Below are 13,788 nucleotides of genomic sequence, written 5' to 3'. Positions count from 1 at the left end.
GCAGTTTTAGAATTTATTATGGTTGACTTCACTAAGGATGCATTTCACCTGAAGAATTTTAAAAGACTAGTGAAGATCATGAATGTGTTAATAAATCCAGTACAGTAAACCTCTGACACAGAAGATTAGCTTTTGTCTCAGTCTAGATGTAGCAACTAAAACACTGCTGTGGGTAATACTTGTACAGGCCTCAGCAGGGAATAGGGCTGTAATTAAAAGAAGCACGTGACCCCTGTAAGAAAAACAGTGAAAGCAAAAAACATCTGCAGTTTTTCTTTGAATAGCAAGACTCTGGTAAGAACATAAAGTAATGGAAAAGCATTTTTTTAAATTTTGCAAATTCTTTTCAAATTCTGTTCAAATTCAAATAATAGAATGGAGAATTTGATAATTTGATTTTATTTTGAAAAGAAAGAAGTCAGAATATTTCTTTGGAAGACTGAGAATTTTAAGTCAAAGTTTCTCCTGGGTAGAGATCTCTAGTAAAAAAAAAAATAAAAAAAAAAATGTTGCAGACTATTATACAAATTTTTTTGCAGCTTGTCAAACAAAGAGGAAATTAAGGGCTAGTATTTCATTCATTAAGCCAGGCTTAATTTGTTACACATCTGTTGTTTCTTGTATATCCCCCAAGACAGGACTTTTTCAAATTAAAAGAGGTGAAATTTAGGTAAGATGTTTGAAGGAAATTTTTCACTGAGAGGATGATGTGGCACTAGAACAATTACCCAGTGAAGCTTTGGATGCTCCATCCCTGGAGGCATTCAAGGTCAGGCTGGATGGGGCCACGGGTAGCCCCAGTTCAGGGGGGTGGAACTGACTGACTTTAAGGTCCCTTTCCAAACCAGGCCAATCTGAGATTCTATGACTCCGTTCACTTTTAGAAAGGGCAGTTGGAGATTGGGTTAGGAAAGGTATCACTGAAATATCTTCTAAGTGAGTGGCACGCACTGTACATTCATTTTCTGTAGACTTCTCCAATAAACCTGGAACTCAACACCAATGAGTAAAACTCTGCAATGTCCTTGCTTATAGTTGCTACTACCTACACAAGGCATGGCACCCCATATTGCTGTCTGTCACTGCCTGAAGTCAAATAGTCTGACTACTATGCCTTCTTCTGTGGTCATTCCACACAGGGTCAGCAGAGGAATCTATCTGGAGTAGTGTGATGCTACAGCCTTGGTGTAGATTAGCAAAAGCAAAAAGGCAAAAGCCAAAAGCTGGAGTGGAGGTTCTTCTATACATAACTTAGCACAGACAACATGGTAGCTCAGGCATAGGAAGGAAGAGCAATACGTAATGAAAATACTATGTGAAAAATGGATTAAACATTATGAAAATTATAATGACATTAAATCATATCTGAATGAAAACAATCTGATGAAATATAAGATCTAAAGAAAAGGAATGTGTGTTGTTCCTTACTCACTCTAGTTAAGCTCTTGCCTTGCAAATTTAACATTAATGATGATGCTGACTGTAGAAAGTGCTGTATACTGCCAGTTGTTCTGTTCAGCTTCAACAAGAGTTTAATGAATTAGAAAAGGTCAGATATCAGGGTAAAAAAGCAAAATCTTCCCCTCGTGTATTTTACAAGTCTTCTCCCTTTGGGACAGAAAGTCCTGACTCTCTTGTATATGATGCATTTAAGGACAACTGTACCATAAATAAGTATCTGAAAAGAAATTTTTGGGGAAGGATAGAGTATCCAGTAATACTGTGTGATTCTTGATATACTGAATCATTTTCAGAAATGTCAGTGTATTTCAGGGCTCAAACTGGACTTCCATTGGAAACTTTTCATGTACTTTTAAGAGATAGGGAATAGGTTTGCACTTACTGTTCATATGAACACAGAATAGTCAAAAAGTAAGCCAAGCAGTTCAGCTTTTAGAATTGGTGCTTTCAATCAGTATCACAACGTGTTTATCTCAAAAGGAATTCAAAAAGTAAAAATATAGACGTGTGAATTCAGATAAATTAAAAATGCCTCTCCTTTACCAAAATCTCAGGCATCTCCTATGCAATTTAAAGTTCTTTTATTATAATCAAAGAAATCAGATAATAATAGTAGATATCATACATATACCAAACAGTAGGATTCCAAATATGAGGCAAAAAGATATTGTTAGTAGTAGGGAACACACTTTCTAAAAATTTGGAATGCAGATTAATGGTGTTGATTAATTTGTACATATCAATGGCAAATAGAAAACTGTTTTCAAGAAGCTACTAACTAAATTTAAGAAAATTGCTGGCAAGGTGGTGGAGGACAAAATGAACTTGAATCATATCCATCACTAGACATTGACGCGTTCCTCTGAGAGAACCTGATCAGTCTTTTCTGCATCTTTCACCTTGAGCTATGCTATAAGCTAATTGTAGAATATGCTATCATTTGTCAATGGACAGCTACAATTTTAGAACATAAGAAAATGATTTTTCTTCCTCTCACCACTTGTTTTCTCCTATTGATTTCTTGTTTATTCAAGGAGAATGTATTCACACAATCAAAGCAAATGATTAGGTTTGTAAAATCTGATTATTGAATTAAAATTCAATTGGGAAGAGTGAGGACAATTGTGTCAGCAAGTAATTCAGATTCCAATTCTACAAACACTCTGAAAAATGTTTTGTCTACCTCTTTTTTTTGTTTTTTTTTCCAAAGAAAAATGCTCCTTCAAAATTATGATTTTTGGGAATCCTTTAAGGCAGTCAGGGCTGGTTAAAGCATGTCCACTAGGAATATCTAACATGCCTACTTTTTCAACTTCTACATAACTAAATTCACATACAGTTTGAGGAAAAAAAATACCTACCAGCTGTTCGTTTTTATTAGTAAGAAGAAACAAAAAGGTTATGTTAAGCTTCTTCTGCAGGTTTAACAGTTGCTAGGATTCTGCTACTGCTTTGCTCACCCGCCATTTTTAGGTTTTCTCTTCCCAAAGGAGCAAATTATATCAACTATTTGTTTTCATCTGCATAAGTTTCAGAAGTACAAAATCAACTGACCTTATCTGATTTTTTTACAATAGAAATGCTTCCTAGCAAGACAAAGAGCTAATGAAAAAAATGACCTATTTGCTACTATTTAATATTTAGTAGAATGAAGCTAATACTTCTGGAACAGAAAGCTGCCTGCAGATTACTTGGTATTTCCTAATATTAAATCCACTTAATTCTAATACAGAAGAGGGAAAAAGAGATTAAACTCTTAATTTTTAGATAAAAACAGAACATGTCTGAGTGGGCACACAAGAAAAGGAATTATTTTTTGGTTGATCAGAAAGAAGAAAAGCAAAAATGCCATTTGCTTCTCTTTACTGAAATAACTGGGAAGTTGAATATTTTGAAATTCTTCACAGATGCCTATAAACACTGTAAAGAAAGTTCAAAGAAGTGTGTAGTTACTGCATCACAAATACAGCCTTGTATAAACCTTTGACTGTGTACCCCTGGGACAAACTTCACTACACATACATATGGAATTATATATGAAAAGGAAATACAAATGGAATTTTGTTGAACTTATTTGAGGATAAACTCTGAAATCAAAGCGAAGTGGTCAATTTGCAAGACATCTTTTCTCTCCATATATTTTTGTGAACTATGGGACCTGCCCATTGTATAAGTGGAAATTAGATTGTGTTCCTCAGTAATGAAAACTATGTTCACTGGAAAAACCAATGAATCTTTTTGTGAGGAAGCTCTGTGTCAGCCTGATCCAATGTCTCTCAAGTTCAATAGAAATGATGAAGATCTTCTGCAATGCATCAGTCAGGAACATATAGCATAGAAACATGGTTTTGTGGCATGAGGGAAAGGAAAATCCTTTTACTGAATAACAGTTTGGAAGAAAATTCTGCAAGACTCTATAAAGTCACTGAGTTCTATTCCCTAACTGTCTTGTTTCTCCTTTCATCATTTATATAGTTCTTTAAAGAAAGACTTACAGGTTCTGTGTGAGCAGTGCTTATTATGGCTTGATGAATTTGCTTTGTAAAGGGAGATAAAAAGGAGAGAATAGCAGAGGTTACTGAAATAGCTAAGTGGGCAATTATTTATCTTAATATCACTAATCTTGCATTTGAAGTCTTCATCAGAGAACACATTTTACCAATTAGCAACATGGACAGTTACTTAAGCTAATAAAGCAGAAAGCTTGCCCCTGAAAATAAACAAAAGATATCATGTATATATTGGTCTAAGACATGCCTGGTCATTACACTCTGCAGAAATTCTCAAAGCAGTCAAATCTTTAGTTGCCACCTCTACAAAAGTTACAATTTTTACTGTTACCCTTCTCCTTGATTAGTCTCTGATAAATAATGGATGCTGAAACTTTAAAGACTAAAAGGCAGACAGAATCATTTTTAACGTTATCATTCTCTAGGTCTGTATTTATTAAGAAGCTCTATACATTCCAAATCTCTGTTGACCCATCTGGGATACTTAGAGGCAGAGAAATAATCTGATAAAGTATAATTTTATCTTCCACCAGTACATAAAATTTTATGGGTATCATATAATAGCATACCTAATAAAATCTACCATAATAAATGGCAAGCACAGACAATGTTGTCACTGACCAAAGGCAAGAACCAACAACTTCCTTTTAAGTTACTGAATAAGTCTATTTATCAGCACAGTCATGCTGAGTATTCAAGAAAGCTTTATTCAGATGCCCATGAAGAAATTTCTCCTTTTTTCATAAAACATATTTTATGACATTAATTCTATACAGCTTTTTATTTCATTGTCTAGAGCAAGACATGAGAAAGTATTTTTTCTGATCCCGAGGAAATTTTGCATTAAAGTTATACCTACTGTTCTATACAACTGTCTACAAGAATATAACGAATGAAAGATAATCGAGAACAAAGATATATTTTCAGAAATGTACTTCAAACAACTAAGAAAGCCGAACAGACAGAGGAGATGACAGCAGCTTCTTGGGTTCTACATTGCTGGGAATTCTGTTGTCCCTCAAGCCGTCCTGAGACACATTTAATAGATCCACAGGCTATTTACAAGCTGTAAGAGATGAGAATCCCAATACTGTCTTTCTGGCTTTTTATTTTCTGAAACATTTGATCAGTGGAAATTTCCATTCTGATGTTGATCCTTTGTCAAGTAGCTTTTTTCATGTTTTCATTTTTGTTTTGTTCCTTCCCTCTTCCCACTGTACAGCTTATTCAACAGAGCACTGCACTTTTTATTATTGAAATTAGAAAAAAAACAACACACAAAATAATTCTTGAAATATTGAATTCTGTACCGAAAGTGTGGTATAGTGATGTCATTTCCTGTCTTGGAATTAATTTACTTTTATTTGTAGCATTAGCATCTGTATATCTACATATTTTCATTTTGTAGAGTCTTTTGCGAAAGACTCAGAAGCTCATTTCTGAGTGAAGATCTATATTAAGATCTTTTAATACATCTTTTTATGCTTTTTCCATATCAAAATATTTAAGACGTTTATTTATGGTCCGATTTCCCATTCTCATATTTAACTGGAAGAATTACAATTGCTGCATTAACTAAGGATCATGTGAGGAGACTCATAAAAATGGATGGCATGATCATATCTGGAATTTACACAGGACCCTATTCAATAAAGCATATTCTGCTCTTACTGTAATATCATCCTCCAGAGCTTTAAAGTCTTTCAAGTGGAATAAAGATGTTGCTATAATGACAGTGAACGTAATGAGATTAAATGTAGTTGGGAGTCAAGGTAAATGGCCTTACATCAGAAAGAATGTAGTAAAACAGATTTTTATAATGAAGACAAAGGATATTACCAGCACATTTTTGCTACATTTCTTTGGCAAAGTAAGGCCACAGCAGGACATGCCAGACAATACAGATTCTGTGTTTCTTTCAGTATTTTACATTTAATAAAGCCTGCATGCTATTAGACATCAAAGAATAAGAAGAGATATCTTCAATATGCATTGAAATCTGTATTAGCAATACATAGCCTCCCTAAAAAATTGAAAATCTGTTTTTAAGGATTTAAAAATAATTTAAGGAGTTGCATCAGAAGTGAACTATATTTTGTATGGAATCTAGTCACAGTAAAGAATTCAAGACCCAAACTGAGGTCTGCCCAACAAAGGAAATACATATGGGTCTTCCCTGAGCTGATACATCATTATGCAGACCCTTATTCCAGTAACACAATCCAACTGTTTCTAAAATTCATTTTTACTCTGTTACTTGTAAAATTTCTGAATAAATTTACTAAAAATAATGTGCTATTTAACTTGAGATTCCATCTTTAAACACATGGAAAAGAAGAGATGATCAAGAGTGTTGCCACAGACAACAAAATCACAGACTGTTGTGATATAAGCATAGATATACTATGCCATGGATGCCATGAACTACTGATATATAGCCATAAATATAATATTCCATGGATATAACTATGGATACAATGTTACTCCAACCATATTATTATATTTAATATTAGCAATGTCTATCTTAAGATGCCATCCTACACTCCAAATGGATAAGAATATTTCTAGCAACAGCAAGTTGAATACCAGTAAACTGTCAAAGAAATACTGCTCTACTTCCATAAAGAAATTAGTAGACATAACTTCCATGAAAATTAATGAGTTGTTGGTTGCTCTGATTTTTCATTTCAGCTATTGAAATCAACAGTTACTGAGGACAAGCTTTTTCGAAAGAAGCAAATATATTTCAGTGAGAATTGGGCATCAAAATCTCCCACTTAGCTTAAAAAACAGAAATTTTAAAATCTGAAATTCTTACGGCATCACATTTCTTAAAGTTTCAGACACAACATACTTCCCAGAAATGCACCAATGGTTGTACATGGAAATTGATTTTCTCTGCATGTGTGTGGCTAGTTAGCTCTAAAGGTCTTCACAAATACATTTGATCACGAAATCACACAGTAAAATCTTTAAAGATTGTAGGTAGATTGCAGCATTTGTTAATCAGTTTTGCAGTTTAATGTGTCTAAATATTGTTGCCTGTCTGTCTGATTAGAAAGCAAGAATTTTGATAGACTTCTGCTCAGTAAAAATAGAAACAGCTGATGTTTATGATTTTTGCAGAAGACCTTAATTAATACAGAAAATCATTTGATTGTGAACAGAAAGAAATAAAACAGAGCTTAGCCTTAACAAATTATAGTCTTATAACACTGCCACAAGTATAGAGGAACATGAAATGAAAACCTTCCTATTAGTACACAGGTAGTACACAGGGAAATATAACCAGGACTGATTAAAAAAACGTTTTCAAAACCCTGTCTTATGCTGATGTTATTTCCTATTAGCAAAGTAACCAACTCAAAAACTCTATCATAACAATTCTGTCAGACAGCAAGACATAGCTGGAAGGTTTGCTAGTTTTTGAGATGCTGGAAGATACTACAAGAACTTAGCTGTCTATACATGACACACGGCAACCTGTATTATGTTGTCCTGCTTGAGCAGCAGAGTTGGACCAAACTTTGTGAATTTGTTCTGCATATTCAGTTGAACTGTCCATACGACACTGTTCATGATCTAGCAATCAGTTTCTTGTCCAGCAAACAGTCCACTGTTCAATGTTTTGCTGCATTAGTTTTCTTATTTACGAAATAAGAAAACTGAGCTGCATTGCTTACCATAGCAGGTGTAGCCAAAACCAAGGTATTTTGAGAGTAAAAGTGTAGTACAAGCACTGAAGCTCAAATATGTGGACAGAATTGCCAGCTCTTTATATTTAGAGGAGTAAAATGCCCCAAACAATGGCTTGTTCAACTAGTTATTAATACTATCAGAACAGGCCAACTTCAGCAAAACTAAGTGATTCCCACTTGTGTAGCAGTATGGAAGTCCTGAAGTTCCTGTGTCCAAAGCATTTTACTTCAAATGAAACACTAATGTCTAAGAACTCTACATTGGATGTCTCCTTGTTAAAACTTGGCTCCTGCAGAGACCCTCCTCTAGTGAAATTATGTTGTGATCAAAGCAAAACAGAGGAAATGAGATTATAAAAGTCACCCCTATATTTCCAGCCCATGTTGAAGTGACATGTAAAATACTAGCAAGTAATGGAGCCCGAAAAAGATTTTTGCAGCAATGTTTATATATAAGCTTATATGAAGAACAAAGATTTTACCATTTTCTGTCGAGAGCCCTTACTGTTCCCAGTCTTTCATGACAACTCTTGTAGTTTGAAGCCGTAAATTAGCATAGGTGTTAATAAAGAAGGAGCAGCACAATTTAGGAATTCGAAGAGAGTTGCACAGGAAGCTCTATTAAATATTTATGTAGCAAAAACAAAGGAGGGAAATGCTACACTTCTTTACACCCCTCATCTAACTAAAACAGAATACAGCGGTAGCAATAAAATGCTGTTGCTTGAAAACAGGAGATCTAAGGGACAAACCTCTTGGAAAAATTCAACTCTGTAAGGGCAGTTCGCATGTGAGAACAACATTTAAGATCAGAACCATGTGCAAGATTTCTTCTGTAAGTTGCCTATTTCTTAGTATGGCTCTTGTCACTCCTCCCAAAAATTCTTCAGAAATTTAATTAAGGAATATAATTGCTGGGAACGTTAGAAGAAGGACAGATGATGGAGATTGGTTTTTTTTTTTTTTTTTTTTTTTTTTTTTTTAATTTCTGGTTGCTTTTCAGATGCCATGGCAATAGTGATCCAATATATGTGAAGATTAGATCAGGCAGAATGTGAAGTTGGAAGTGATTTTATCTGTATCCTAGCATTTGCGTCTAAGAAAATTTCAGCAAACAAAGCCTGGTATTATTCTGTTCCAACTGCCTAGATGCTTTAAAACTGTGGCATGTTTTATGTTTTTCTGAGTAGAAAAGAGCAGCAGCAGACTATTCCATAAAAATTAACGTCCTGAGAGCCAAATGTGAGTGTTATTGGGAAACCAGAATGTGGAACAAGATTTCCCAGTCATCAACTATGTCTTATGAAAAGTTCAAATAAATAAAAAAATAAACAGAATGAAGTAGAATAAAGCAGAGAAAGGGTGCTATTCAGTACCTCCTGTGCTGCCTGATGGGAATTCAGAAATAAATGACTTGTGTATGTTTTCTTTTTATTTAATCTGGTCAGTATTTGTTTTTTTTTTCTCTGTTCTCATAATCACTACTGTTTTATTGGAAGCTGTGCTTTTAAAAAGCCATAATTTTTTTAAATTGTGGCAATTATCAGAAAATAATTAAGAAAGTGCTAAGAAATCCCTCTTCTTTCACTTCGAACAGCTCCTACAGGAATATTCCAGATCAACTCTGAGGGGTTGTGGTAAGCAAATTTCAAGGAAGATACAAGCAAGTTTAGAAAAGTCACCTGCTGAGAATAATACTGGCATAATTTTTAACAATTTAATACTTTTAGAGCTGTATGCTCAAGTTTGTACAAATATTTTCTCCCTACATTTACACTCTTTGTTGGGTAGTAAAGAACTTGCTGGATATTCAGGTCCAGAGAGTGGTGGCAAATGGAATCACATTCAGCTGGTGGTTGATCACAATTGGTGCTCCTCAGGGGTCAGTAATGGGCCCTGTCCTGTTCAGTGCCTTTACTGATGACCTAGATGACCAGGGGAGATTCAGGTTGGACATTAGGAAATAATTCTTCTCTGAGAAGAGTGGTCAGGTGTTGGAACAGGCTGCCCTGGGAGGTGGTGGAGTCACTGTCCCTGGAGGTGTTGAAGAAACGCTTAGATGTTGCCCTGAGGGATAAAGATTAGTGGAAAATATTGGTGATAGGTGGATGGTTGGACTGGATGATGTTGGAGGTCTTTTCCAACCTTGGAGATTCTATGATTCTACAAATCTCAAACTATGAACAGATTGAAGAGAAACTGGTAGCATAAAGGGAAACTAATATAGGTGGGACAGTGAGATACAAGGTTAAAATTTGAACATGAAGATTGCTTCTATTCAGCATGCTCTCTGTATGTCAGATCAGATGAGTTCCAGCTTTCCGCAGAATGAAGTACTCTCAGGAAATACTTCAGTAAGGGTCAAACAAAATCTTCATAATATGAAAATGAAATGGGGATTTGTAGATCTCACTCTGAACATTTCAATTCCTTCAGCTTTCTTGGATTCCATCTTGGGAACAATTTGACTTTGACTTTGGGCTAGTCAGTCACTCACATGCTCTTGCAATCATTTGCAAGAATCATTTTAGACTTGCTTATAACTGTATACCTAATGGGAGGTTTGAGTTTACGATCAGAAGTATTCATTTCAAACAAATGGCAGGAACCACACCAACAAAAGACTTGTGTGCTTTGGAGCGCTTGTACTGTAGTTTAATGTTTGTTAGAACAAAACTACAAAATGAAATGTCAAATCCTAATGGAACCAACATAATCTTTGTGTTCAGATACACCTGAGTTAGTTCGTTTAAGATGCAAAGATTTAACGGTCCCATAACTCTCTGGTAAGACCAGGGAGTTTTGCAGTGCCTCCTAACACTGGTGGTATTTTATTCAACTCCCAACTGATTGATTTTTGAGATGGCATTTGTAGTTATTTGTAGATAAAAATGAGAAGATAACATTTCAAAAAATACTGCAGGATATTCCTTAACTATGATTTACCTGTTTTAAATCAAGAGATAAACTTTTTACTTTCCTTTTGTCCCCCCTCTGCTTGAAAAGGGAACAACAATATTATGCTAACTGAATAAGATCAGAAATGTCTTAGTGTATTCTATTAAAGCAGAAATTACCACATTCAATCATTTATGAAGAAGTAAATACTAAATGTAAATTATCTGACACCTACCTGTTCCTTGAGAATCCAATCTCTTACAACGTAGTAGGACGCTATATATGTCTCAGCTTATTGCCAGTTATCCGCATTGGAAGCCAGGTCAGGACTGCTTCTCTTATGTAGCAATTTTGTCTCTGATTTTAGGCACACAGAAGTATTTCAAAGATTTCTTGCAAATTTTCAGCTTATTTCCTGCAGACTCAGTACTTCTGTTTAGCTACAGAAAGGCATCAACACTTCATGAGTCTTATTTCAAACAAGATTTTCTAAGTACAAGAACAACAGTTATGCCCACATTAAATTTTAAGAAACATCAGGTCAATAAAAGAAAGTTTTGATTAAAATGTACTCATGATTTATTCAGATTTGTGTATCTGACCTTTCCTCTCATTCCAGAAACTTCTGTTGAATTAAAATGAAATCCTGGCAGCATGGAAATCATACAGAGATTTGCTATGCATTTTAGTGACACCATATTTCACTCAGCCTTTTTATAGCTTAGCTCGCATAACAGCTATTTATATGCTCTCTATCAGGAGGTGTCTTTGTGTGTTGTGGACTGCTCTTCTGCTCAACAGTGTTCTTTGGATGAGTATATACGTCTGCTGATCCCTCAAGCCACCCATACTACGTCAAGACAGATAAAGATGACAAAGTAGTGTTCAGTCCCATACTTAATGGCTTAATTTGTGTATTACTTTGGAACTGTAGAATGAAGCATCAACTATTTTCCAATCTGAGAAATCTCTTATTGTTTGATTTTATAAAATGGAAAATTCCCACACAGAAAACAGAACGAGGTAATATTCACAAAATGATTTTTCTGACTCATTAATATAGGTTACTACAACACAGCCAATTATTCCATGTTCTGTATAGAAAAAATATTTCATTCGTATAATGATATTTCTGTAATTGTGTTATGTTTATTTTTTTCCTTAGATACCTTCTTGGATACCAATCCCACATTAATTATTCAGGCAGGGTCAAATAAAAAGAAAACGGGACACAGGCTGAAGTGCAAGATGGGAATTCTTGTTTTCCATCATCTGCAGTTCTTTACAGTTCTGCTTCTGTTGCATGATATGTAGACATAGTCATTATTATTTCAGCAGCCATATGATCCAAGAGAAGTGCAGAAGGGAACATTATGTGTTCAGAAGTGAAATGCTGAGTTATCATATTGTGAATTTGTTTCTTGTAGAACACCCACACACATTAAGCACAGAAAAAAAATATTTTCTGTTATGAATAAACATCTGCAAGATTGCACAATTCAAGATTGCATGGATTTTGTTACATGAACAATAAACTAGTGGAATAACTCTGAAATCTATGAAGCATCTTAAAATAGAAAACTTAATTACTATTTGCATGATGATTCCTTCTGTAAAGCATGAGATAAGCAAGTTGAGGAGAACTAGCATATCCATGGTCTTTCAACAACACCCTGATTTCTCACCTGAGAAATTCTCAATGGTATTTCTGCCTGGAAGAAGAAATATATAGCTTTATATAGAGAGACTATAGCATGCTAAATATTTAACTGGTTAATACTGAAAAAATTCACAACCTGTATAACAATATGTGCTCAGCTATGCTCTGTGATGAAGGGTAACCGCTCCAGATGTACATCTCACTTGTACAACAGCTGACACTTAAGGTAAGCAATTGGTACACCTAGAAAACATCTCAGAATTCATGGCAGCTTACCAAAATATCCACCTGACTTATGTGCACACTATTCCTAAAGAAAAGTAATACATCCACTCTTCAGCAAGTCTCCTAACTACGAGGCTACCTTGCCTAGGGACAGAAGTTTTTTTTTCCCTCTCTTCCCTCTTGTGGTAAGCATCTGAAAGCACTAGTCACAGACTTTCAAGAAGTGTATGCAATGATTACTTCTCATCAGCTCTGTTCTAAGCTTATGTATACAATAACAGCTTTATGGAGCTGAAATATCCTAAATTTTCTACTGTCATACTGCTCTGAACTCATTATTCCTCGCTGATCATGTGTAGAAGTCAGAAATACCTTTTAGTTATGTGTTTTCTACACATAGATTTTTAAAATCATTTTTGGTTCTTCTTCTGTACTTTCAATAGCTTACAACACTTTCTCTACATTTGGATTTTTAACCACTTCCTTAATGATAAAGTACAGAAAGGGACAAAATTATCCCTTGCTGTGCATTTTCCCTTTTCAGACCTAATTCCTATCAAGGGAGACTGCTATGACTTCACCTAGATACTGTCGCCTGTGAGGGGAAAAAGAAAACAAAACTAACTGGTTAAAAAGAAAGTTAAAATCCATGATGTGGAGGAAAGCATCTTTTCCTAAGAAAATTCACGAGCAATCATTAAAAAACAAATAACAAAAAGGGCTGACTTCTTTCTCAGAAGCTATGAAAGCAAAAGCAAACTCTGTGGTGTAGAGTTCCCACTGCCACAAGAGTTGATTTTATCACCACTAAGTTTTAAGCAATTGATCTTGATTTTTGCTTATACAGCAGGAATCAATTCTGCAGTTGGAGAGGGCACTGCTGAGGATGGCAGTACCAACATCTAAAACTGTTCCTACAGCTTGTCAAAAAATCACTTTAATGCTTCAGAATAATAATGTTTGCAAAAGTAAGTAATTGTTGAGGCTTAATGGAGACAAAAGTGAGGTGCTTCAGGAAGACCTTTTGTTCAGCCTCATTATTAACATTCCAGGCTTTTAGCAAGTTAGAAGTTTCTATAATTATTTTTCTTTGAACAACCTAAGAGCATAAACATTTTAAAATAAGCAATACATTTACAAGCATTTTCTCCATGACAGCATTAATATTTTAACCTTAAATATTTCAATCTGAAGGAAACAAAGAAGACCCCCTACAGCTTTGACAACAAAGAATCTTAAATCATCTCTCCTTGCTATTTTATCATTGATCAATAGACCTAAATGCCATGCCATCAAACTGCAAGATTTGACTGCAAAAGCTGTCTTAGCTGGAGGA

At 34.9% G+C, this 13,788-nt stretch overlaps 1 long non-coding RNA gene across 3 annotated transcripts in view; it reads right to left on the bottom strand.

The window, feature by feature from the left end:
- LOC128082113 (uncharacterized) overlaps nucleotides 1-13,788 on the bottom strand; it is a 124,450-nt gene that overhangs the window by 36,586 nt on the left and 74,076 nt on the right. For all 3 annotated transcript variants that reach the window (XR_008207551.1, XR_008207550.1, XR_008207549.1), the window contains one exon: nucleotides 10,803-11,007. This is a non-coding gene — a long non-coding RNA (uncharacterized LOC128082113). The remainder of the gene's footprint in view (nucleotides 1-10,802; nucleotides 11,008-13,788) is intronic.

Source organism: Tympanuchus pallidicinctus, unplaced genomic scaffold (genome assembly GCF_026119805.1).
Source record: "Tympanuchus pallidicinctus isolate F22 unplaced genomic scaffold, pur_lepc_1.0 scaffold22, whole genome shotgun sequence".
NCBI classification, from domain to species: Eukaryota; Metazoa; Chordata; class Aves; order Galliformes; family Phasianidae; genus Tympanuchus; species Tympanuchus pallidicinctus.
This window is presented reverse-complemented; position numbering and strand designations above follow the sequence as displayed.